General features: G+C 62.9%; 5 pseudogenes; all 5 read right to left on the bottom strand.

The window, feature by feature from the left end:
- Window positions 1–3,761: 3,761 nt before the first annotated feature.
- On the bottom strand, window positions 3,762–3,880 carry LOC142874042 (uncharacterized; annotated as a pseudogene).
- Window positions 3,881–7,642: 3,762 nt separating this feature from the next.
- Window positions 7,643–7,761, bottom strand: LOC142874041 (uncharacterized; annotated as a pseudogene).
- A 3,754-nt stretch (window positions 7,762–11,515) lies between these two features.
- LOC142874040 (uncharacterized) lies at window positions 11,516–11,634 on the bottom strand (annotated as a pseudogene).
- Window positions 11,635–15,400: 3,766 nt separating this feature from the next.
- Window positions 15,401–15,519, bottom strand: LOC142874039 (uncharacterized; annotated as a pseudogene).
- A 3,765-nt stretch (window positions 15,520–19,284) lies between these two features.
- On the bottom strand, window positions 19,285–19,403 carry LOC142874038 (uncharacterized; annotated as a pseudogene).
- Window positions 19,404–22,903: the final 3,500 nt, after the last annotated feature.

Genomic DNA, 22,903 nt, shown 5'->3' with positions numbered 1-22,903 from the left:
GGCGGCGGAGGGCGCCCCTGCCCCGCTCAAGAAGCCGAGCCTCTCTGGGCTTCCCCGCCGCCGCCTCCCGCGCCGGGCCGGGCCGGTTGAGTTCGCCGGCCGGGTCCCGCGGGCTCCCAGGGACGGGGGTGATGGGCGGGGCGGGGCGGGGGGCTGTCTCTCTCTACACACACACACACACTCACACTCACTCACACTCACACAAGATGCGCCTCCACGGCTGGACTCGCCAAGGTGGAGCCCTCCCAGCCCCCCTCGTCTCCTCGCCCGGCCTCCTTCACCTACCCGCTGCCCACCCCCAGCGCGTCGCTGCCTGCCGCTGACTGCGCACGCGCGGGACGCTCGCCCTTTGACCCCAGCCAGGGGCCGCCCTCCCCCACAACCCCTTTCAGCTGCGCCCCCCCCTCGCCCTGTGGGTGGGCTGCCGCCTATTCCCCCGGGCCAGGGCTGGGGCACAGCCAGTGTATGGGGCGTCTCTCTCTGGGGATGTGTCCCATGGGTGGGGTGGGGTGGCGTGGTTTGGGGGGCGCTGAAGAAATCAGTCCCCTCCATCTCCTACCTCTGGAAAACGCCCAAGCCCGTGGAGAACTGCCGGCACCGCTTCGTGGGGGCCGGGACCCTCCTCCGTGTCCTCCTGTGGCCCAGTCCAAGGGGCCTGGGCCTGGCCGGGGCTGCATTGGACCCCGACCACCCTGGCGTGTGGACTCGCTAAAAATCGGCCATTAGATATTGGATTCCAGCTTCCTGGAGGTCATTTCACTAATGAGTGCACCGGAAAGAGTTTCCTAATCCATCTGTGAGGGTGGCAACTGAAAGAGAATTTGAAAGCTGACAGAATAGGCGAGGGAAGGCATAGGAGATTTCCACACCCAGCAAGGAAGACTTTCCCGAAATGGAAGAAAGAAACGAGCAAACAGAGACACCGGTAGCCCGCCCGGAAAAGAGTCTGCCCCTTAGAGAAAGCACCCTGACCAGGTTCACCCGTGGGTGGGTGGCGAGCTAGCGGCGTTCAGAAGAGCGAGGCCCGCAGTCTGTGCGGAAGACACCTGCGCTCGGGTGTGTGTGGCGGCGCGATTCACAAGCAGCTCTAGACGTTAAACCAAGGAGAAGCCAGGGAGTTCCCAACGCCCCAGGTGTCCTCAGCCCACAACTGGCTGCTGTGGGAATGCGAAGCCCGGCTCCTTGTCTCAGAGCGGGGTTCCCAGGAGGATCAGGCTGAAGCTGGGACTCGGCCTCAAAGTGTCCCCTCGCATGGCCACCCCCTTCCCCTTCCTGCTCCTCTACTCCTGGTGCCCCTCCATCCAGGGGCCAGACCTTAAAGAGTCACCGCAAGAGAATCCTGGTCCCAAAGGAGCCTTCTGGGGGACCGGTGCTGAGAGAGGTTGTGGGCATGGCCCGCTGGGGCTCTGCCCGACCCAGGGCTGAGAGATGCCACCTCCCAGCTCTGGGTCCCTGCAGGAAGTGTTGGCAAGCACAGGGCCGGTCCTCCAAAGGCCCAGGTGCAGGGAGCCCAGGCCAAGCAGCCTGTGGAAGAAGCCACTTGCCGTGCCACCCCGGGAACAGGACTGCAGGCCCCGGCCCTTCCCACCTCCTCCTCCTCCTCCTCCTCCTCCCCCCCCGCCCCCCCCCCACAGGGCACAGGGCTCAGAGACACCTCAGACTCTTGCTACCCAAAGTGCAAAGGGCATCAGTTGCTCCTCCAACCCCCCCGCCCAGCAGACCACGTTGTCCAGCCAGCCCCCGGGCCTCCCTGGGGTGCCCAGCACAAAAGTGCAGACACCCACCGGACCCTCAATCTCAGTTTTCGGATGTTTTTGCCACTCTAAGGACCCGCAGGCCAGCTGGGCCTTCGGGCAGGACAGAGAGCCCCGGAATCCGACGTGGAGAGCTGCGTGTACGTCCCCATCAGGAGGCGGTCCCCACCTCCGCGGCTCTCCCCTTGCGGGGAGGGGCAGCCCAGCGGGCAGCCGCAGGGCCTCAGGGAAGACACCAGGCTGGGCCCCCGCGGCACAGCGGGGGGCACGTCCCCCGCACTCAGGCGACTTAGGGACGGCTGCTGGAGACTGCTGCGGCCACCCTGCTGCCGGGTTTCTGGTGGGCTTCCTGGAAGCAGCGTCCACACCAAGCCCTTGGAAGGCCCAGGCGACGGAGGAGCCGGTCAGGCAGGGGCCCAGGACGGTGAGAGGCCGGGCGGGCGGGAAGGAGCATGTCAGGCAGGGGCAGAGGACGGTGACAGGCCGGGCGGGGAGGAGCCGGTCAGGCGGGGGCCCAGGACAGTGACGGGCCTGGCCGGGGAGGAGTGCGTCAGGCAGGGGCAGAGGAGACGGGCTGGGTAAGGGTTAGGGTGACAGTTAGGGCACAATTCACAATCGCAAAGACGTGGAAGCGACCCGAGTGCCCATCCATCCAGGAGTGCATCAATAAAATGTGGCGCGTGGACACCACGGAGTGCCATTCGGCTGTGAGGAGCAGCGGTGAGAGGGCGCCTCTCGTGTTCTCCTGGCCAGAGCTGGAACCCGTTCCAGTAGGCCAGGTATCCCAAGAATGGACACACGAGCACCACGTGAGCGCGCTCACCAGCAAATTGGTACGAACGGATGGACGCCTAAGTGGACAGAGAGGAATCACCTTCATCGGGTGGGTGTCGGGCGGGTGGGGGGAGGGGAGGGCCATACACATCCATTAGGCATGGGGTGGGTGCGCACCGACTGGGGGATGGGCGCACTTGAAGCTCTGACCCGAGGGGGGAGGCTTGGAGAGGGCAAGGCACCCGACCTTAACATTGGTACCCCCACAATACGCTGGAACAACATGAGAGGTATATGAATAAGAACACAGGGGGGGCCGGGCGCGGTGGCTCACGCCTGTAATCCTAGCTCTCTGGGAGGCCGAGGCGGGCGGATTGCTCCAGGTCAGGAGTTCGAAACCAGCCTGAGCAAGAGCGAGACCCCGTCTCTACTAAAAATAGAAAGAAATTAATTGGCCAACTAATATATATAGAAAAACACAGCCGGGCGTGGTGGTGCATGCCTGTAGTCCCAACTACTCGGGAGGCTGAGGCAGCAGGATTGCTTGAGCCCGGAGATTGAGGTTGCTGTGAGCTAGGCTGACGCCATGGCACTCACTCTAGCCTGGGCAGCAAAACGAGACTCTGTCTCAAAAAAAAAAAAAAAAAAAAGAACGCAGGGGGGAGGGGGGCACGGGCGTCACATGTCACCTGAATACTTGTACTCCCATCATCTGCTTGAAGAGAGAGAGAAAAGAAAATGCAATCATAGAGGTAAGAGACACTTTTTAAAAATAATGAATCCGAAGAGAAAAGTAAAAGGAGGCCTGTGGAGCAGGTCTGGGTGTGACTCCGGATCCCCCAACATCAGGTGCCACCACCAAAGATTCCTGCGTGTAGCCCATAGAACCCCAAAAGCAACGGGACGAGTTCTGGTCACATACTCCCTCAAAATGACATCCTGGCCTTCTTCTGGAACTCCCTCCCCTCTCAGACTCTCAAGGTTTCCTCCAGCGTGTCGGTTCCCACAGAGCAGACCTTTGGTCTGAGACCTGACAGTCCAGATGCCACGCATCCTGCCGCGTGGCGGCGGTGTCGCGGCTTGGGACAAGAGGAGGCCCCACGGTGCGGGCTGGGGCGCCAGGCACCGCGCGGGCGCTGAGGGTGGGGGTGACCCCCACCCCGGGCCGCCGCCGCGCTCCCAGAAAGGGGACAGAACAAGAGGCAAAAAAAAAAAAAAAAAAAAAAAAGCAGCAGCCTGTGGCACCCGGTATTCCCAGGCGGTCTCCCATCCAAGTACTAACCGGGCCCGACCCTGCTTAGCTTCCCAGACCAGACGAGATCGGGGGCGTTCAGGGTGGTGTGGCCCTAGACGGCGGCGGAGGGCGCCCCTGCCCCGCTCAAGAAGCCGAGCCTCTCTGGGCTTCCCCGCCGCCGCCTCCCGCGCCGGGCCGGGCCGGTTGAGTTCGCCGGCCGGGTCCCGCGGGCTCCCAGGGACGGGGGTGATGGGCGGGGCGGGGCGGGGCGGGGGGCTGTCTCTCTCTACACACACACACACACTCACACTCACTCACACTCACACAAGATGCGCCTCCACGGCTGGACTCGCCAAGGTGGAGCCCTCCCAGCCCCCCTCGTCTCCTCGCCCGGCCTCCTTCACCTACCCGCTGCCCACCCCCAGCGCGTCGCTGCCTGCCGCTGACTGCGCACGCGCGGGACGCTCGCCCTTTGACCCCAGCCAGGGGCCGCCCTCCCCCACAACCCCTTTCAGCTGCGCCCCCCCCTCGCCCTGTGGGTGGGCTGCCGCCTATTCCCCCGGGCCAGGGCTGGGGCACAGCCAGTGTATGGGGCGTCTCTCTCTGGGGATGTGTCCCATGGGTGGGGTGGGGTGGCGTGGTTTGGGGGGCGCTGAAGAAATCAGTCCCCTCCATCTCCTACCTCTGGAAAACGCCCAAGCCCGTGGAGAACTGCCGGCACCGCTTCGTGGGGGCCGGGACCCTCCTCCGTGTCCTCCTGTGGCCCAGTCCAAGGGGCCTGGGCCTGGCCGGGGCTGCATTGGACCCCGACCACCCTGGCGTGTGGACTCGCTAAAAATCGGCCATTAGATATTGGATTCCAGCTTCCTGGAGGTCATTTCACTAATGAGTGCACCGGAAAGAGTTTCCTAATCCATCTGTGAGGGTGGCAACTGAAAGAGAATTTGAAAGCTGACAGAATAGGCGAGGGAAGGCATAGGAGATTTCCACACCCAGCAAGGAAGACTTTCCCGAAATGGAAGAAAGAAACGAGCAAACAGAGACACCGGTAGCCCGCCCGGAAAAGAGTCTGCCCCTTAGAGAAAGCACCCTGACCAGGTTCACCCGTGGGTGGGTGGCGAGCTAGCGGCGTTCAGAAGAGCGAGGCCCGCAGTCTGTGCGGAAGACACCTGCGCTCGGGTGTGTGTGGCGGCGCGATTCACAAGCAGCTCTAGACGTTAAACCAAGGAGAAGCCAGGGAGTTCCCAACGCCCCAGGTGTCCTCAGCCCACAACTGGCTGCTGTGGGAATGCGAAGCCCGGCTCCTTGTCTCAGAGCGGGGTTCCCAGGAGGATCAGGCTGAAGCTGGGACTCGGCCTCAAAGTGTCCCCTCGCATGGCCACCCCCTTCCCCTTCCTGCTCCTCTACTCCTGGTGCCCCTCCATCCAGGGGCCAGACCTTAAAGAGTCACCGCAAGAGAATCCTGGTCCCAAAGGAGCCTTCTGGGGGACCGGTGCTGAGAGAGGTTGTGGGCATGGCCCGCTGGGGCTCTGCCCGACCCAGGGCTGAGAGATGCCACCTCCCAGCTCTGGGTCCCTGCAGGAAGTGTTGGCAAGCACAGGGCCGGTCCTCCAAAGGCCCAGGTGCAGGGAGCCCAGGCCAAGCAGCCTGTGGAAGAAGCCACTTGCCGTGCCACCCCGGGAACAGGACTGCAGGCCCCGGCCCTTCCCACCTCCTCCTCCTCCTCCTCCCCCCCCGCCCCCCCCCCCCACAGGGCACAGGGCTCAGAGACACCTCAGACTCTTGCTACCCAAAGTGCAAAGGGCATCAGTTGCTCCTCCAACCCCCCCGCCCAGCAGACCACGTTGTCCAGCCAGCCCCCGGGCCTCCCTGGGGTGCCCAGCACAAAAGTGCAGACACCCACCGGACCCTCAATCTCAGTTTTCGGATGTTTTTGCCACTCTAAGGACCCGCAGGCCAGCTGGGCCTTCGGGCAGGACAGAGAGCCCCGGAATCCGACGTGGAGAGCTGCGTGTACGTCCCCATCAGGAGGCGGTCCCCACCTCCGCGGCTCTCCCCTTGCGGGGAGCGGCAGCCCAGCGGGCAGCCGCAGGGCCTCAGGGAAGACACCAGGCTGGGCCCCCGCGGCACAGCGGGGGGCACGTCCCCCGCACTCAGGCGACTTAGGGACGGCTGCTGGAGACTGCTGCGGCCACCCTGCTGCCGGGTTTCTGGTGGGCTTCCTGGAAGCAGCGTCCACACCAAGCCCTTGGAAGGCCCAGGCGACGGAGGAGCCGGTCAGGCAGGGGCCCAGGACGGTGAGAGGCCGGGCGGGCGGGAAGGAGCATGTCAGGCAGGGGCAGAGGACGGTGACAGGCCGGGCGGGGAGGAGCCGGTCAGGCGGGGGCCCAGGACAGTGACGGGCCTGGCCGGGGAGGAGTGCGTCAGGCAGGGGCAGAGGAGACGGGCTGGGTAAGGGTTAGGGTGACAGTTAGGGCACAATTCACAATCGCAAAGACGTGGAAGCGACCCGAGTGCCCATCCATCCAGGAGTGCATCAATAAAATGTGGCGCGTGGACACCACGGAGTGCCATTCGGCTGTGAGGAGCAGCGGTGAGAGGGCGCCTCTCGTGTTCTCCTGGCCAGAGCTGGAACCCGTTCCAGTAGGCCAGGTATCCCAAGAATGGACACACGAGCACCACGTGAGCGCGCTCACCAGCAAATTGGTACGAACGGATGGACGCCTAAGTGGACAGAGAGGAATCACCTTCATCGGGTGGGTGTCGGGCGGGTGGGGGGAGGGGAGGGCCATACACATCCATTAGGCATGGGGTGGGTGCGCACCGACTGGGGGATGGGCGCACTTGAAGCTCTGACCCGAGGGGGGAGGCTTGGAGAGGGCAAGGCACCCGACCTTAACATTGGTACCCCCACAATACGCTGGAACAACATGAGAGGTATATGAATAAGAACACAGGGGGGGCCGGGCGCGGTGGCTCACGCCTGTAATCCTAGCTCTCTGGGAGGCCGAGGCGGGCGGATTGCTCCAGGTCAGGAGTTCGAAACCAGCCTGAGCAAGAGCGAGACCCCGTCTCTACTAAAAATAGAAAGAAATTAATTGGCCAACTAATATATATAGAAAAACACAGCCGGGCGTGGTGGTGCATGCCTGTAGTCCCAACTACTCGGGAGGCTGAGGCAGCAGGATTGCTTGAGCCCGGAGATTGAGGTTGCTGTGAGCTAGGCTGACGCCATGGCACTCACTCTAGCCTGGGCAGCAAAACGAGACTCTGTCTCAAAAAAAAAAAAAAAAAAAAGAACGCAGGGGGGAGGGGGGCACGGGCGTCACATGTCACCTGAATACTTGTACTCCCATCATCTGCTTGAAGAGAGAGAGAAAAGAAAATGCAATCATAGAGGTAAGAGACACTTTTTAAAAATAATGAATCCGAAGAGAAAAGTAAAAGGAGGCCTGTGGAGCAGGTCTGGGTGTGACTCCGGATCCCCCAACATCAGGTGCCACCACCAAAGATTCCTGCGTGTAGCCCATAGAACCCCAAAAGCAACGGGACGAGTTCTGGTCACATACTCCCTCAAAATGACATCCTGGCCTTCTTCTGGAACTCCCTCCCCTCTCAGACTCTCAAGGTTTCCTCCAGCGTGTCGGTTCCCACAGAGCAGACCTTTGGTCTGAGACCTGACAGTCCAGATGCCACGCATCCTGCCGCGTGGCGGCGGTGTCGCGGCTTGGGACAAGAGGAGGCCCCACGGTGCGGGCTGGGGCGCCAGGCACCGCGCGGGCGCTGAGGGTGGGGGTGACCCCCACCCCGGGCCGCCGCCGCGCTCCCAGAAAGGGGACAGAACAAGAGGCAAAAAAAAAAAAAAAAAAAAAAAAGCAGCAGCCTGTGGCACCCGGTATTCCCAGGCGGTCTCCCATCCAAGTACTAACCGGGCCCGACCCTGCTTAGCTTCCCAGACCAGACGAGATCGGGGGCGTTCAGGGTGGTGTGGCCCTAGACGGCGGCGGAGGGCGCCCCTGCCCCGCTCAAGAAGCCGAGCCTCTCTGGGCTTCCCCGCCGCCGCCTCCCGCGCCGGGCCGGGCCGGTTGAGTTCGCCGGCCGGGTCCCGCGGGCTCCCAGGGACGGGGGTGATGGGCGGGGCGGGGCGGGGCGGGGGGCTGTCTCTCTCTACACACACACACACACTCACACTCACTCACACTCACACAAGATGCGCCTCCACGGCTGGACTCGCCAAGGTGGAGCCCTCCCAGCCCCCCTCGTCTCCTCGCCCGGCCTCCTTCACCTACCCGCTGCCCACCCCCAGCGCGTCGCTGCCTGCCGCTGACTGCGCACGCGCGGGACGCTCGCCCTTTGACCCCAGCCAGGGGCCGCCCTCCCCCACAACCCCTTTCAGCTGCGCCCCCCCCTCGCCCTGTGGGTGGGCTGCCGCCTATTCCCCCGGGCCAGGGCTGGGGCACAGCCAGTGTATGGGGCGTCTCTCTCTGGGGATGTGTCCCATGGGTGGGGTGGGGTGGCGTGGTTTGGGGGGCGCTGAAGAAATCAGTCCCCTCCATCTCCTACCTCTGGAAAACGCCCAAGCCCGTGGAGAACTGCCGGCACCGCTTCGTGGGGGCCGGGACCCTCCTCCGTGTCCTCCTGTGGCCCAGTCCAAGGGGCCTGGGCCTGGCCGGGGCTGCATTGGACCCCGACCACCCTGGCGTGTGGACTCGCTAAAAATCGGCCATTAGATATTGGATTCCAGCTTCCTGGAGGTCATTTCACTAATGAGTGCACCGGAAAGAGTTTCCTAATCCATCTGTGAGGGTGGCAACTGAAAGAGAATTTGAAAGCTGACAGAATAGGCGAGGGAAGGCATAGGAGATTTCCACACCCAGCAAGGAAGACTTTCCCGAAATGGAAGAAAGAAACGAGCAAACAGAGACACCGGTAGCCCGCCCGGAAAAGAGTCTGCCCCTTAGAGAAAGCACCCTGACCAGGTTCACCCGTGGGTGGGTGGCGAGCTAGCGGCGTTCAGAAGAGCGAGGCCCGCAGTCTGTGCGGAAGACACCTGCGCTCGGGTGTGTGTGGCGGCGCGATTCACAAGCAGCTCTAGACGTTAAACCAAGGAGAAGCCAGGGAGTTCCCAACGCCCCAGGTGTCCTCAGCCCACAACTGGCTGCTGTGGGAATGCGAAGCCCGGCTCCTTGTCTCAGAGCGGGGTTCCCAGGAGGATCAGGCTGAAGCTGGGACTCGGCCTCAAAGTGTCCCCTCGCATGGCCACCCCCTTCCCCTTCCTGCTCCTCTACTCCTGGTGCCCCTCCATCCAGGGGCCAGACCTTAAAGAGTCACCGCAAGAGAATCCTGGTCCCAAAGGAGCCTTCTGGGGGACCGGTGCTGAGAGAGGTTGTGGGCATGGCCCGCTGGGGCTCTGCCCGACCCAGGGCTGAGAGATGCCACCTCCCAGCTCTGGGTCCCTGCAGGAAGTGTTGGCAAGCACAGGGCCGGTCCTCCAAAGGCCCAGGTGCAGGGAGCCCAGGCCAAGCAGCCTGTGGAAGAAGCCACTTGCCGTGCCACCCCGGGAACAGGACTGCAGGCCCCGGCCCTTCCCACCTCCTCCTCCTCCTCCTCCTCCTCCCCCCCCGCCCCCCCCCACAGGGCACAGGGCTCAGAGACACCTCAGACTCTTGCTACCCAAAGTGCAAAGGGCATCAGTTGCTCCTCCAACCCCCCCGCCCAGCAGACCACGTTGTCCAGCCAGCCCCCGGGCCTCCCTGGGGTGCCCAGCACAAAAGTGCAGACACCCACCGGACCCTCAATCTCAGTTTTCGGATGTTTTTGCCACTCTAAGGACCCGCAGGCCAGCTGGGCCTTCGGGCAGGACAGAGAGCCCCGGAATCCGACGTGGAGAGCTGCGTGTACGTCCCCATCAGGAGGCGGTCCCCACCTCCGCGGCTCTCCCCTTGCGGGGAGCGGCAGCCCAGCGGGCAGCCGCAGGGCCTCAGGGAAGACACCAGGCTGGGCCCCCGCGGCACAGCGGGGGGCACGTCCCCCGCACTCAGGCGACTTAGGGACGGCTGCTGGAGACTGCTGCGGCCACCCTGCTGCCGGGTTTCTGGTGGGCTTCCTGGAAGCAGCGTCCACACCAAGCCCTTGGAAGGCCCAGGCGACGGAGGAGCCGGTCAGGCAGGGGCCCAGGACGGTGAGAGGCCGGGCGGGCGGGAAGGAGCATGTCAGGCAGGGGCAGAGGACGGTGACAGGCCGGGCGGGGAGGAGCCGGTCAGGCGGGGGCCCAGGACAGTGACGGGCCTGGCCGGGGAGGAGTGCGTCAGGCAGGGGCAGAGGAGACGGGCTGGGTAAGGGTTAGGGTGACAGTTAGGGCACAATTCACAATCGCAAAGACGTGGAAGCGACCCGAGTGCCCATCCATCCAGGAGTGCATCAATAAAATGTGGCGCGTGGACACCACGGAGTGCCATTCGGCTGTGAGGAGCAGCGGTGAGAGGGCGCCTCTCGTGTTCTCCTGGCCAGAGCTGGAACCCGTTCCAGTAGGCCAGGTATCCCAAGAATGGACACACGAGCACCACGTGAGCGCGCTCACCAGCAAATTGGTACGAACGGATGGACGCCTAAGTGGACAGAGAGGAATCACCTTCATCGGGTGGGTGTCGGGCGGGTGGGGGGAGGGGAGGGCCATACACATCCATTAGGCATAGGGTGGGTGCGCACCGACTGGGGGATGGGCGCACTTGAAGCTCTGACCCGAGGGGGGAGGCTTGGAGAGGGCAAGGCACCCGACCTTAACATTGGTACCCCCACAATACGCTGGAACAACATGAGAGGTATATGAATAAGAACACAGGGGGGGCCGGGCGCGGTGGCTCACGCCTGTAATCCTAGCTCTCTGGGAGGCCGAGGCGGGCGGATTGCTCCAGGTCAGGAGTTCGAAACCAGCCTGAGCAAGAGCGAGACCCCGTCTCTACTAAAAATAGAAAGAAATTAATTGGCCAACTAATATATATAGAAAAACACAGCCGGGCGTGGTGGTGCATGCCTGTAGTCCCAACTACTCGGGAGGCTGAGGCAGCAGGATTGCTTGAGCCCGGAGATTGAGGTTGCTGTGAGCTAGGCTGACGCCATGGCACTCTCTAGCCTGGGCAGCAAAACGAGACTCTGTCTCAAAAAAAAAAAAAAAAAAAGAACGCAGGGGGGAGGGGGGCACGGGCGTCACATGTCACCTGAATACTTGTACTCCCATCATCTGCTTGAAGAGAGAGAGAAAAGAAAATGCAATCATAGAGGTAAGAGACACTTTTTAAAAATAATGAATCCGAAGAGAAAAGTAAAAGGAGGCCTGTGGAGCAGGTCTGGGTGTGACTCCGGATCCCCCAACATCAGGTGCCACCACCAAAGATTCCTGCGTGTAGCCCATAGAACCCCAAAAGCAACGGGACGAGTTCTGGTCACATACTCCCTCAAAATGACATCCTGGCCTTCTTCTGGAACTCCCTCCCCTCTCAGACTCTCAAGGTTTCCTCCAGCGTGTCGGTTCCCACAGAGCAGACCTTTGGTCTGAGACCTGACAGTCCAGATGCCACGCATCCTGCCGCGTGGCGGCGGTGTCGCGGCTTGGGACAAGAGGAGGCCCCACGGTGCGGGCTGGGGCGCCAGGCACCGCGCGGGCGCTGAGGGTGGGGGTGACCCCCACCCCGGGCCGCCGCCGCGCTCCCAGAAAGGGGACAGAACAAGAGGCAAAAAAAAAAAAAAAAGCAGCAGCCTGTGGCACCCGGTATTCCCAGGCGGTCTCCCATCCAAGTACTAACCGGGCCCGACCCTGCTTAGCTTCCCAGACCAGACGAGATCGGGGGCGTTCAGGGTGGTGTGGCCCTAGACGGCGGCGGAGGGCGCCCCTGCCCCGCTCAAGAAGCCGAGCCTCTCTGGGCTTCCCCGCCGCCGCCTCCCGCGCCGGGCCGGGCCGGTTGAGTTCGCCGGCCGGGTCCCGCGGGCTCCCAGGGACGGGGGTGATGGGCGGGGCGGGGCGGGGCGGGGGGCTGTCTCTCTCTACACACACACACACACTCACACTCACTCACACTCACACAAGATGCGCCTCCACGGCTGGACTCGCCAAGGTGGAGCCCTCCCAGCCCCCCTCGTCTCCTCGCCAGGCCTCCTTCACCTACCCGCTGCCCACCCCCAGCGCGTCGCTGCCTGCCGCTGACTGCGCACGCGCGGGACGCTCGCCCTTTGACCCCAGCCAGGGGCCGCCCTCCCCCACAACCCCTTTCAGCTGCGCCCCCCCCTCGCCCTGTGGGTGGGCTGCCGCCTATTCCCCCGGGCCAGGGCTGGGGCACAGCCAGTGTATGGGGCTCTCTCTCTGGGGATGTGTCCCATGGGTGGGGTGGGGTGGCGTGGTTTGGGGGGCGCTGAAGAAATCAGTCCCCTCCATCTCCTACCTCTGGAAAACGCCCAAGCCCGTGGAGAACTGCCGGCACCGCTTCGTGGGGGCCGGGACCCTCCTCCGTGTCCTCCTGTGGCCCAGTCCAAGGGGCCTGGGCCTGGCCGGGGCTGCATTGGACCCCGACCACCCTGGCGTGTGGACTCGCTAAAAATCGGCCATTAGATATTGGATTCCAGCTTCCTGGAGGTCATTTCACTAATGAGTGCACCGGAAAGAGTTTCCTAATCCATCTGTGAGGGTGGCAACTGAAAGAGAATTTGAAAGCTGACAGAATAGGCGAGGGAAGGCGAGGGAAGGCATAGGAGATTTCCACACCCAGCAAGGAAGACTTTCCCGAAATGGAAGAAAGAAACGAGCAAACAGAGACACCGGTAGCCCGCCCGGAAAAGAGTCTGCCCCTTAGAGAAAGCACCCTGACCAGGTTCACCCGTGGGTGGGTGGCGAGCTAGCGGCGTTCAGAAGAGCGAGGCCCGCAGTCTGTGCGGAAGACACCTGCGCTCGGGTGTGTGTGGCGGCGCGATTCACAAGCAGCTCTAGACGTTAAACCAAGGAGAAGCCAGGGAGTTCCCAACGCCCCAGGTGTCCTCAGCCCACAACTGGCTGCTGTGGGAATGCGAAGCCCGGCTCCTTGTCTCAGAGCGGGGTTCCCAGGAGGATCAGGCTGAAGCTGGGACTCGGCCTCAAAGTGTCCCCTCGCATGGCCACCCCCTTCCCCTTCCTGCTCCTCTACTCCTGGTGCCCCTCCATCCAGGGGCCAGACCTTAAAGAGTCACCGCAAGAGAATCCTGGTCCCAAAGGAGCCTTCTGGGGGACCGGTGCTGAGAGAGGTTGTGGGCATGGCCCGCTGGGGCTCTGCCCGACCCAGGGCTGAGAGATGCCACCTCCCAGCTCTGGGTCCCTGCAGGAAGTGTTGGCAAGCACAGGGCCGGTCCTCCAAAGGCCCAGGTGCAGGGAGCCCAGGCCAAGCAGCCTGTGGAAGAAGCCACTTGCCGTGCCACCCCGGGAACAGGACTGCAGGCCCCGGCCCTTCCCACCTCCTCCTCCTCCTCCTCCTCCTCCCCCCCCGCCCCCCCCCACAGGGCACAGGGCTCAGAGACACCTCAGACTCTTGCTACCCAAAGTGCAAAGGGCATCAGTTGCTCCTCCAACCCCCCCGCCCAGCAGACCACGTTGTCCAGCCAGCCCCCGGGCCTCCCTGGGGTGCCCAGCACAAAAGTGCAGACACCCACCGGACCCTCAATCTCAGTTTTCGGATGTTTTTGCCACTCTAAGGACCCGCAGGCCAGCTGGGCCTTCGGGCAGGACAGAGAGCCCCGGAATCCGACGTGGAGAGCTGCGTGTACGTCCCCATCAGGAGGCGGTCCCCACCTCCGCGGCTCTCCCCTTGCGGGGAGCGGCAGCCCAGCGGGCAGCCGCAGGGCCTCAGGGAAGACACCAGGCTGGGCCCCCGCGGCACAGCGGGGGGCACGTCCCCCGCACTCAGGCGACTTAGGGACGGCTGCTGGAGACTGCTGCGGCCACCCTGCTGCCGGGTTTCTGGTGGGCTTCCTGGAAGCAGCGTCCACACCAAGCCCTTGGAAGGCCCAGGCGACGGAGGAGCCGGTCAGGCAGGGGCCCAGGACGGTGAGAGGCCGGGCGGGCGGGAAGGAGCATGTCAGGCAGGGGCAGAGGACGGTGACAGGCCGGGCGGGGAGGAGCCGGTCAGGCGGGGGCCCAGGACAGTGACGGGCCTGGCCGGGGAGGAGTGCGTCAGGCAGGGGCAGAGGAGACGGGCTGGGTAAGGGTTAGGGTGACAGTTAGGGCACAATTCACAATCGCAAAGACGTGGAAGCGACCCGAGTGCCCATCCATCCAGGAGTGCATCAATAAAATGTGGCGCGTGGACACCACGGAGTGCCATTCGGCTGTGAGGAGCAGCGGTGAGAGGGCGCCTCTCGTGTTCTCCTGGCCAGAGCTGGAACCCGTTCCAGTAGGCCAGGTATCCCAAGAATGGACACACGAGCACCACGTGAGCGCGCTCACCAGCAAATTGGTACGAACGGATGGACGCCTAAGTGGACAGAGAGGAATCACCTTCATCGGGTGGGTGTCGGGCGGGTGGGGGGAGGGGAGGGCCATACACATCCATTAGGCATGGGGTGGGTGCGCACCGACTGGGGGATGGGCGCACTTGAAGCTCTGACCCGAGGGGGGAGGCTTGGAGAGGGCAAGGCACCCGACCTTAACATTGGTACCCCCACAATACGCTGGAACAACATGAGAGGTATATGAATAAGAACACAGGGGGGGCCGGGCGCGGTGGCTCACGCCTGTAATCCTAGCTCTCTGGGAGGCCGAGGCGGGCGGATTGCTCCAGGTCAGGAGTTCGAAACCAGCCTGAGCAAGAGCGAGACCCCGTCTCTACTAAAAATAGAAAGAAATTAATTGGCCAACTAATATATATAGAAAAACACAGCCGGGCGTGGTGGTGCATGCCTGTAGTCCCAACTACTCGGGAGGCTGAGGCAGCAGGATTGCTTGAGCCCGGAGATTGAGGTTGCTGTGAGCTAGGCTGACGCCATGGCACTCACTCTAGCCTGGGCAGCAAAACGAGACTCTGTCTCAAAAAAAAAAAAAAAAAAGAACGCAGGGGGGAGGGGGGCACGGGCGTCACATGTCACCTGAATACTTGTACTCCCATCATCTGCTTGAAGAGAGAGAGAAAAGAAAATGCAATCATAGAGGTAAGAGACACTTTTTAAAAATAATGAATCCGAAGAGAAAAGTAAAAGGAGGCCTGTGGAGCAGGTCTGGGTGTGACTCCGGATCCCCCAACATCAGGTGCCACCACCAAAGATTCCTGCGTGTAGCCCATAGAACCCCAAAAGCAACGGGACGAGTTCTGGTCACATACTCCCTCAAAATGACATCCTGGCCTTCTTCTGGAACTCCCTCCCCTCTCAGACTCTCAAGGTTTCCTCCAGCGTGTCGGTTCCCACAGAGCAGACCTTTGGTCTGAGACCTGACAGTCCAGATGCCACGCATCCTGCCGCGTGGCAGCGGTGTCGCGGCTTGGGACAAGAGGAGGCCCCACGGTGCGGGCTGGGGCGCCAGGCACCGCGCGGGCGCTGAGGGTGGGGGTGACCCCCACCCCGGGCCGCCGCCGCGCTCCCAGAAAGGGGACAGAACAAGAGGCAAAAAAAAAAAAAAAAAAGCAGCAGCCTGTGGCACCCGGTATTCCCAGGCGGTCTCCCATCCAAGTACTAACCGGGCCCGACCCTGCTTAGCTTCCCAGACCAGACGAGATCGGGGGCGTTCAGGGTGGTGTGGCCCTAGACGGCGGCGGAGGGCGCCCCTGCCCCGCTCAAGAAGCCGAGCCTCTCTGGGCTTCCCCGCCGCCGCCTCCCGCGCCGGGCCGGGCCGGTTGAGTTCGCCGGCCGGGTCCCGCGGGCTCCCAGGGACGGGGGTGATGGGCGGGGCGGGGCGGGGCGGGGGGCTGTCTCTCTCTACACACACACACACACTCACACTCACTCACACTCACACAAGATGCGCCTCCACGGCTGGACTCGCCAAGGTGGAGCCCTCCCAGCCCCCCTCGTCTCCTCGCCAGGCCTCCTTCACCTACCCGCTGCCCACCCCCAGCGCGTCGCTGCCTGCCGCTGACTGCGCACGCGCGGGACGCTCGCCCTTTGACCCCAGCCAGGGGCCGCCCTCCCCCACAACCCCTTTCAGCTGCGCCCCCCCCTCGCCCTGTGGGTGGGCTGCCGCCTATTCCCCCGGGCCAGGGCTGGGGCACAGCCAGTGTATGGGGCGTCTCTCTCTGGGGATGTGTCCCATGGGTGGGGTGGGGTGGCGTGGTTTGGGGGGCGCTGAAGAAATCAGTCCCCTCCATCTCCTACCTCTGGAAAACGCCCAAGCCCGTGGAGAACTGCCGGCACCGCTTCGTGGGGGCCGGGACCCTCCTCCGTGTCCTCCTGTGGCCCAGTCCAAGGGGCCTGGGCCTGGCCGGGGCTGCATTGGACCCCGACCACCCTGGCGTGTGGACTCGCTAAAAATCGGCCATTAGATATTGGATTCCAGCTTCCTGGAGGTCATTTCACTAATGAGTGCACCGGAAAGAGTTTCCTAATCCATCTGTGAGGGTGGCAACTGAAAGAGAATTTGAAAGCTGACAGAATAGGCGAGGGAAGGCATAGGAGATTTCCACACCCAGCAAGGAAGACTTTCCCGAAATGGAAGAAAGAAACGAGCAAACAGAGACACCGGTAGCCCGCCCGGAAAAGAGTCTGCCCCTTAGAGAAAGCACCCTGACCAGGTTCACCCGTGGGTGGGTGGCGAGCTAGCGGCGTTCAGAAGAGCGAGGCCCGCAGTCTGTGCGGAAGACACCTGCGCTCGGGTGTGTGTGGCGGCGCGATTCACAAGCAGCTCTAGACGTTAAACCAAGGAGAAGCCAGGGAGTTCCCAACGCCCCAGGTGTCCTCAGCCCACGACTGGCTGCTGTGGGAATGCGAAGCCCGGCTCCTTGTCTCAGAGCGGGGTTCCCAGGAGGATCAGGCTGAAGCTGGGACTCGGCCTCAAAGTGTCCCCTCGCATGGCCACCCCCTTCCCCTTCCTGCTCCTCTACTCCTGGTGCCCCTCCATCCAGGGGCCAGACCTTAAAGAGTCACCGCAAGAGAATCCTGGTCCCAAAGGAGCCTTCTGGGGGACCGGTGCTGAGAGAGGTTGTGGGCATGGCCCGCTGGGGCTCTGCCCGACCCAGGGCTGAGAGATGCCACCTCCCAGCTCTGGGTCCCTGCAGGAAGTGTTGGCAAGCACAGGGCCGGTCCTCCAAAGGCCCAGGTGCAGGGAGCCCAGGCCAAGCAGCCTGTGGAAGAAGCCACTTGCCGTGCCACCCCGGGAACAGGACTGCAGGCCCCGGCCCTTCCCACCTCCTCCTCCTCCTCCTCCTCCTCCCCCCCCGCCCCCCCCCACAGGGCACAGGGCTCAGAGACACCTCAGACTCTTGCTACCCAAAGTGCAAAGGGCATCAGTTGCTCCTCCAACCCCCCCGCCCAGCAGACCACGTTGTCCAGCCAGCCCCCGGGCCTCCCTGGGGTGCCCAGCACAAAAGTGCAGACACCCACCGGACCCTCAATCTCAGTTTTCGGATGTTTTTGCCACTCTAAGGACCCGCAGGCCAGCTGGGCCTTCGGGCAGGACAGAGAGCCCCGGAATCCGACGTGGAGAGCTGCGTGTACGTCCCCATCAGGAGGCGGTCCCCACCTCCGCGGCTCTCCCCTTGCGGGGAGCGGCAGCCCAGCGGGCAGCCGCAGGGCCTCAGGGAAGACACCAGGCTGGGCCCCCGCGGCACAGCGGGGGGCACGTCCCCCGCACTCAGGCGACTTAGGGACGGCTGCTGGAGACTGCTGCGGCCACCCTGCTGCCGGGTTTCTGGTGGGCTTCCTGGAAGCAGCGTCCACACCAAGCCCTTGGAAGGCCCAGGCGACGGAGGAGCCGGTCAGGCAGGGGCCCAGGACGGTGAGAGGCCGGGCGGGCGGGAAGGAGCATGTCAGGCAGGGGCAGAGGACGGTGACAGGCCGGGCGGGGAGGAGCCGGTCAGGCGGGGGCCCAGGACAGTGACGGGCCTGGCCGGGGAGGAGTGCGTCAGGCAGGGGCAGAGGAGACGGGCTGGGTAAGGGTTAGGGTGACAGTTAGGGCACAATTCACAATCGCAAAGACGTGGAAGCGACCCGAGTGCCCATCCATCCAGGAGTGCATCAATAAAATGTGGCGCGTGGACACCACGGAGTGCCATTCGGCTGTGAGGAGCAGCGGTGAGAGGGCGCCTCTCGTGTTCTCCTGGCCAGAGCTGGAACCCGTTCCAGTAGGCCAGGTATCCCAAGAATGGACACACGAGCACCACGTGAGCGCGCTCACCAGCAAATTGGTACGAACGGATGGACGCCTAAGTGGACAGAGAGGAATCACCTTCATCGGGTGGGTGTCGGGCGGGTGGGGGGAGGGGAGGGCCATACACATCCATTAGGCATGGGGTGGGTGCGCACCGACTGGGGGATGGGCGCACTTGAAGCTCTGACCCGAGGGGGGAGGCTTGGAGAGGGCAAGGCACCCGACCTTAACATTGGTACCCCCACAATACGCTGGAACAACATGAGAGGTATATGAATAAGAACACAGGGGGGGCCGGGCGCGGTGGCTCACGCCTGTAATCCTAGCTCTCTGGGAGGCCGAGGCGGGCGGATTGCTCCAGGTCAGGAGTTCGAAACCAGCCTGAGCAAGAGCGAGACCCCGTCTCTACTAAAAATAGAAAGAAATTAATTGGCCAACTAATATATATAGAAAAACACAGCCGGGCGTGGTGGTGCATGCCTGTAGTCCCAACTACTCGGGAGGCTGAGGCAGCAGGATTGCTTGAGCCCGGAGATTGAGGTTGCTGTGAGCTAGGCTGACGCCATGGCACTCACTCTAGCCTGGGCAGCAAAACGAGACTCTGTCTCAAAAAAAAAAAAAAAAAAAAGAACGCAGGGGGGAGGGGGGCACGGGCGTCACATGTCACCTGAATACTTGTACTCCCATCATCTGCTTGAAGAGAGAGAGAAAAGAAAATGCAATCATAGAGGTAAGAGACACTTTTTAAAAATAATGAATCCGAAGAGAAAAGTAAAAGGAGGCCTGTGGAGCAGGTCTGGGTGTGACTCCGGATCCCCCAACATCAGGTGCCACCACCAAAGATTCCTGCGTGTAGCCCATAGAACCCCAAAAGCAACGGGACGAGTTCTGGTCACATACTCCCTCAAAATGACATCCTGGCCTTCTTCTGGAACTCCCTCCCCTCTCAGACTCTCAAGGTTTCCTCCAGCGTGTCGGTTCCCACAGAGCAGACCTTTGGTCTGAGACCTGACAGTCCAGATGCCACGCATCCTGCCGCGTGGCGGCGGTGTCGCGGCTTGGGACAAGAGGAGGCCCCACGGTGCGGGCTGGGGCGCCAGGCACCGCGCGGGCGCTGAGGGTGGGGGTGACCCCCACCCCGGGCCGCCGCCGCGCTCCCAGAAAGGGGACAGAACAAGAGGCAAAAAAAAAAAAAAAAAAAAAAAAGCAGCAGCCTGTGGCACCCGGTATTCCCAGGCGGTCTCCCATCCAAGTACTAACCGGGCCCGACCCTGCTTAGCTTCCCAGACCAGACGAGATCGGGGGCGTTCAGGGTGGTGTGGCCCTAGACGGCGGCGGAGGGCGCCCCTGCCCCGCTCAAGAAGCCGAGCCTCTCTGGGCTTCCCCGCCGCCGCCTCCCGCGCCGGGCCGGGCCGGTTGAGTTCGCCGGCCGGGTCCCGCGGGCTCCCAGGGACGGGGGTGATGGGCGGGGCGGGGCGGGGCGGGGGGCTGTCTCTCTCTACACACACACACACACTCACACTCACTCACACTCACACAAGATGCGCCTCCACGGCTGGACTCGCCAAGGTGGAGCCCTCCCAGCCCCCCTCGTCTCCTCGCCAGGCCTCCTTCACCTACCCGCTGCCCACCCCCAGCGCGTCGCTGCCTGCCGCTGACTGCGCACGCGCGGGACGCTCGCCCTTTGACCCCAGCCAGGGGCCGCCCTCCCCCACAACCCCTTTCAGCTGCGCCCCCCCCTCGCCCTGTGGGTGGGCTGCCGCCTATTCCCCCGGGCCAGGGCTGGGGCACAGCCAGTGTATGGGGCGTCTCTCTCTGGGGATGTGTCCCATGGGTGGGGTGGGGTGGCGTGGTTTGGGGGGCGCTGAAGAAATCAGTCCCCTCCATCTCCTACCTCTGGAAAACGCCCAAGCCCGTGGAGAACTGCCGGCACCGCTTCGTGGGGGCCGGGACCCTCCTCCGTGTCCTCCTGTGGCCCAGTCCAAGGGGCCTGGGCCTGGCCGGGGCTGCATTGGACCCCGACCACCCTGGCGTGTGGACTCGCTAAAAATCGGCCATTAGATATTGGATTCCAGCTTCCTGGAGGTCATTTCACTAATGAGTGCACCGGAAAGAGTTTCCTAATCCATCTGTGAGGGTGGCAACTGAAAGAGAATTTGAAAGCTGACAGAATAGGCGAGGGAAGGCATAGGAGATTTCCGCACCCAGCAAGGAAGACTTTCCCGAAATGGAAGAAAGAAACGAGCAAACAGAGACACCGGTAGCCCGCCCGGAAAAGAGTCTGCCCCTTAGAGAAAGCACCCTGACCAGGTTCACCCGTGGGTGGGTGGCGAGCTAGCGGCGTTCAGAAGAGCGAGGCCCGCAGTCTGTGCGGAAGACTCCTGCGCTCGGGTGTGTGTGGCGGCGCGATTCACAAGCAGCTCTAGACGTTAAACCAAGGAGAAGCCAGGGAGTTCCCAACGCCCCAGGTGTCCTCAGCCCACGACTGGCTGCTGTGGGAATGCGAAGCCCGGCTCCTTGTCTCAGAGCGGGGTTCCCAGGAGGATCAGGCTGAAGCTGGGACTCGGCCTCAAAGTGTCCCCTCGCATGGCCACCCCCTTCCCCTTCCTGCTCCTCTACTCCTGGTGCCCCTCCATCCAGGGGCCAGACCTTAAAGAGTCACCGCAAGAGAATCCTGGTCCCAAAGGAGCCTTCTGGGGGACCGGTGCTGAGAGAGGTTGTGGGCGTGGCCCGCTGGGGCTCTGCCCGACCCAGGGCTGAGAGATGCCACCTCCCAGCTCTGGGTCCCTGCAGGAAGTGTTGGCAAGCACAGGGCCGGTCCTCCAAAGGCCCAGGTGCAGGGAGCCCAGGCCAAGCAGCCTGTGGAAGAAGCCACTTGCCGTGCCACCCCGGGAACAGGACTGCAGGCCCCGGCCCTTCCCACCTCCTCCTCCTCCTCCTCCTCCTCCCCCCCCGCCCCCCCCCACAGGGCACAGGGCTCAGAGACACCTCAGACTCTTGCTACCCAAAGTGCAAAGGGCATCAGTTGCTCCTCCAACCCCCCCGCCCAGCAGACCACGTTGTCCAGCCAGCCCCCGGGCCTCCCTGGGGTGCCCAGCACAAAAGTGCAGACACCCACCGGACCCTCAATCTCAGTTTTCGGATGTTTTTGCCACTCTAAGGACCCGCAGGCCAGCTGGGCCTTCGGGCAGGACAGAGAGCCCCGGAATCCGACGTGGAGAGCTGCGTGTACGTCCCCATCAGGAGGCGGTCCCCACCTCCGCGGCTCTCCCCTTGCGGGGAGCGGCAGCCCAGCCGGCAGCCGCAGGGCCTCAGGGAAGACACCAGGCTGGGCCCCCGCGGCACAGCGGGGGGCACGTCCCCCGCACTCAGGCGACTTAGGGACGGCTGCTGGAGACTGCTGCGGCCACCCTGCTGCCGGGTTTCTGGTGGGCTTCCTGGAAGCAGCGTCCACACCAAGCCCTTGGAAGGCCCAGGCGACGGAGGAGCCGGTCAGGCAGGGGCCCAGGACGGTGAGAGGCCGGGCGGGCGGGAAGGAGCATGTCAGGCAGGGGCAGAGGACGGTGACAGGCCGGGCGGGGAGGAGCCGGTCAGGCGGGGGCCCAGGACAGTGACGGGCCTGGCCGGGGAGGAGTGCGTCAGGCAGGGGCAGAGGAGACGGGCTGGGTAAGGGTTAGGGTGACAGTTAGGGCACAATTCACAATCCCAAAGACGTGGAAGCGACCCGAGTGCCCATCCATCCAGGAGTGCATCAATAAAATGTGGCGCGTGGACACCACGGAGTGCCATTCGGCTGTGAGGAGCAGCGGTGAGAGGGCGCCTCTCGTGTTCTCCTGGCCAGAGCTGGAACCCGTTCCAGTAGGCCAGGTATCCCAAGAATGGACACACGAGCACCACGTGAGCGCGCTCACCAGCAAATTGGTACGAACGGATGGACGCCTAAGTGGACAGAGAGGAATCACCTTCATCGGGTGGGTGTCGGGCGGGTGGGGGGAGGGGAGGGCCATACACATCCATTAGGCATGGGGTGGGTGCGCACCGACTGGGGGATGGGCGCACTTGAAGCTCTGACCCGAGGGGGGAGGCTTGGAGAGGGCAAGGCACCCGACCTTAACATTGGTACCCCCACAATACGCTGGAACAACATGAGAGGTATATGAATAAGAACACAGGGGGGGCCGGGCGCGGTGGCTCACGCCTGTAATCCTAGCTCTCTGGGAGGCCGAGGCGGGCGGATTGCTCCAGGTCAGGAGTTCGAAACCAGCCTGAGCAAGAGCGAGACCCCGTCTCTACTAAAAATAGAAAGAAATTAATTGGCCAACTAATATATATAGAAAAACACAGCCGGGCGTGGTGGTGCATGCCTGTAGTCCCAACTACTCGGGAGGCTGAGGCAGCAGGATTGCTTGAGCCCGGAGATTGAGGTTGCTGTGAGCTAGGCTGACGCCATGGCACTCACTCTAGCCTGGGCAGCAAAACGAGACTCTGTCTCAAAAAAAAAAAAAAAAAAAAGAACGCAGGGGGGAGGGGGGCACGGGCGTCACATGTCACCTGAATACTTGTACTCCCATCATCTGCTTGAAGAGAGAGAGAAAAGAAAATGCAATCATAGAGGTAAGAGACACTTTTTAAAAATAATGAATCCGAAGAGAAAAGTAAAAGGAGGCCTGTGGAGCAGGTCTGGGTGTGACTCCGGATCCCCCAACATCAGGTGCCACCACCAAAGATTCCTGCGTGTAGCCCATAGAACCCCAAAAGCAACGGGACGAGTTCTGGTCACATACTCCCTCAAAATGACATCCTGGCCTTCTTCTGGAACTCCCTCCCCTC

Source organism: Microcebus murinus, chromosome 11, assembly GCF_040939455.1.
Source record: "Microcebus murinus isolate Inina chromosome 11, M.murinus_Inina_mat1.0, whole genome shotgun sequence".
Lineage (NCBI taxonomy): Eukaryota > Metazoa > Chordata > Mammalia > Primates > Cheirogaleidae > Microcebus > Microcebus murinus.
Note: the sequence above shows the minus strand (reverse complement) of the source record. Positions and strands in the feature narration are given on the sequence as shown.